The sequence below is a fragment of the Otolemur garnettii genome, unplaced genomic scaffold, assembly GCF_000181295.1.
Source record: "Otolemur garnettii isolate 467f Iridium unplaced genomic scaffold, OtoGar3 scaffold00016, whole genome shotgun sequence".
Lineage (NCBI taxonomy): Eukaryota > Metazoa > Chordata > Mammalia > Primates > Galagidae > Otolemur > Otolemur garnettii.
This window is the reverse complement of record NW_003852411.1, coordinates 28,859,671-28,862,926: the sequence shown is the minus strand read 5'-3', so window position 1 is coordinate 28,862,926 and position 3,256 is coordinate 28,859,671. Positions and strand designations below refer to the sequence as shown.

The following is a 3,256-nucleotide window of genomic DNA, read 5'->3' as shown; positions in this document are numbered from 1 at the left end:
CACACATTAAGCTTTCTGTTTTGTCCTGCTTTTCCTTTTTTAAAATAACCAATTGTTCTGTTTGGGGACAAAATTGACTACACAAGATTCTTTCTTACACAATGCTATTTTTCTTTCTATTTAGTTTTTCTTACCTTCTAAAAACCACTTTTAACAAAACAGGGTCACAGTCTACTATAGAGCTAATTGTTCACTTGGCCAAATTGATAGTTAGATTTAAAGGCAAAAATCTTATTTTTTGATAAAGATTTGGTTTTTGAAACAATTTAAAAAGCTGAAGTATTACATTTAAAAATGATTCAGACATTTTATGAAACATAACCTGACTTTAAGGTTTTAAGTTACTGAAAAGTGTTTTGAAACTACAACATAGGCATTGTTTCTGATGTCTTTTCTTTGTTTTCCTAAGTCTTACACGGCTATGTGGCATCAAAGATGGCTGTAAAGGACAGGATCTATCTGTGCTCTTAATTCGTTTACTAGGTGCAGAGTTTAAGACAGAAAGCAGGAAGATGGGAGCATTCAGTTTCTCTCAGTATAGCCAGGGGGCAAAGTTGGAGCAGGGAAGGGGCCATGTGCTCTAGACTATACTTTGTAGCTGTTTTAGGCAAGGAGAATATGTTTTAGACCTTGCTGCAATCATTTACTTATTTGTCTTTAGAATTTAGAGGCCTAAAATCAAGAATATAAGCTCACCCTCAAATCCAGAAAAATTTAGAAATATTGTAGAGGTGATAGTTTTATAATCTTTAAACATTTTAACTTTAATAATAGTTCTTAAAACTAGTTTTATTTATTAAGGAATATTAAAGTCATCTGAATAAAAAGGGATTTCACTTGTTTTTGTTTTCCTGATAAAATACTTGATGTAATTAATTTTTTTAAATTAATTAATTAGAGCTCTTTTAGATATTTTGATAGTGAAACATCACAGGCACATGATATATGTAGATATACAAATAGACATATAGATAAAAGGAGAATTTATATTTATTGGCTTTTAAACATATCTCTTTATTCAGACTATTAATTTTTTTGATAAAAAAATTATATTTACTTAGAAGCATTCAGAATGTCAAAACAACTGCAACTTTTTTTTGCAATTACAGAGTGGTATTCAGTTAACAGAACACCAATTATTTCGTATAAGCTGCATCAGAGACAACTGAAGATGAAAAACTACCATCCCCATATATAACTAATTTGTGCTGTGCACCAACAAGAACCTGCTTTAAATTTCCATGCCAATTTACAACCCCCATACTGTACCAGGCAAGGTTAGTGGCTATTGAAAATACCACCAGGACAGGGCTATCTAAAGACACATTCGGTAGTGTGTTAACTATACAAAAAAAGACACTGTACAGTTTAAAAACAAATCTTACACAGCCTTACATTTCAATTTTTTTCTTTAAAAGGAGTGAGTTGTGTACGGGGCGGGGCGGGGGGGGGTTTGAATGTTTTATAGACAAGAAAAAAAACTGCGCTAGAACCAACTTACCGATCCTCATCTTCTTCTTTATCTTCTCCATCCTGTCCATATTCCTCATCTTCCTCCTCTTCCTTCTTTTTCTTGCTTTTTTCAGCTTTGATGACTCCCTTTTTCGCTGCATCAGGCTTTCCTTTAGCTGGGTCTGCAGCAATATCCTTTTCGTATTTTTCCTTCAGCTTTGCAGCCTGCTTTTCATCAGGCTGCTTGTCACCCGCAGCAGTGTTATTCCACATCTTTCCCAGCTTCTCTGCAACATCACCAATGGATAGGCCGGGATGTTCTTTGGTTTTTAGGCGATACTCAGAACAGAACAAGAAAAAGGCTGAAGGAGGCCTCTTGGGTGCATTGGGATCCTTGAACTTCTTTTTAGTTTCCCCTTTAGGAGGGATATAGATTTTCATTTCTCTTTTATAATGGGCCTTGTCCGCCTTTGCCATATCTTCAAATTTCCCTTTCTCTTTAGCAGACATGGTCTTCCACCTCTCGGAGCACTTCTTAGAAGACTCTGAGAAGTTGACTGAAGCATCTGGGTGCTTCTTCTTGTGCTCCTCCCAACAAGTTTGCACAAAGAATGCATGTGATGACATTTTGCCTCTCGGCTTCTTAGGATCTCCTTTGCCCACGTTTAGTTATTTTTCCTCAGTGAGGCACAGAGTCACCCAGTGCCCGTCCGGCTCTCACTTGCCCCAGTGCTGTGTCTACGGAGCTCAATGTATTGCAATGGCTGGGAGAGCCGGAGCCAGACTCAGCCTCCTCACTCTCTCCGCCCTGTAACATTCCAGATGATTAATTGTTTAATTACCAAATTTATTTACTTTAGCAATCTACATAGGTTCTAGTTCTCATTGTGTTATTTTTTGTTAATTATTTTTATATCCTATAAATTAGACACATAAATATAGTTTTAATTGCTGCTTTTAAATTCATAAATTCTACCAAGAAGAAACAAACCTAAGTATTTTAACCAGACTTGTCTTTTAAAACACCGTAACATAATTATAATAATTCAAGGATCCATTCAAAGGCCATTTTTCTCTAGAGTCAAATCAGATAGGATATGCCCCAATCAGCTGTCATTTGGAATTGAGGCCTGAGTTTCCATAACACACTTCAGATATAGAAATGTTAAACTTCTCAAGAACAAAATTAGACCTGATGAGAACTAAAGTCCTCAGCGTACAATCAGAATAAAGCAGGTGGCGCATAGTGATTAGTGACAGGCAGGTGCATGAGAGCAGAGCTGTAAGACTCCCAGGAGAAGTCTCCCGGCAGTGCTGCTAGGAGCATCAGAGTACTGCACTTCAGGTCCACCTGTCCAGGCGACCTGGCAGAACTTACCCAGCATTTATCGGAGCAGTCTAAGGGTAATCTTTGAATGTATTGAATAAATGAGACAATTGATAATTAGGAATTTTTAAAGTAGGCATAAGCCAATTAATGTGCCCTATTAATTGTTATAAATTATTTAAAGTTAATTGAGTTTGTTGCTGGAAGTAGTTAGGACCGGAGTCACAGAGATAAGTCAGCAGTCAGAATGTTTAGAAAAGCAGAGGGCTACAGCTCTCCCAGGCATGTAGCAACTTAACTTTATTTCTTGCAAGCTTATATACTCTTAATATCACTAAGTTCCGCATGTACACTGGATAGTAATAAACCAAACAGTCTATAGGATAAGAGGACAAAGGTACTATACAAAGTAACCACAAAACTTGTTCAGCCCTTCATGAGTAAAAAACATATGCACATTAACTTATCTTGCTTCTC

At 36.6% G+C, this 3,256-nt stretch overlaps 1 pseudogene; it reads right to left on the bottom strand.

The window, feature by feature from the left end:
- Positions 1-1,497: 1,497 nt before the first annotated feature.
- Positions 1,498-2,121, bottom strand: LOC100957919 (annotated as a pseudogene).
- Positions 2,122-3,256: the final 1,135 nt, after the last annotated feature.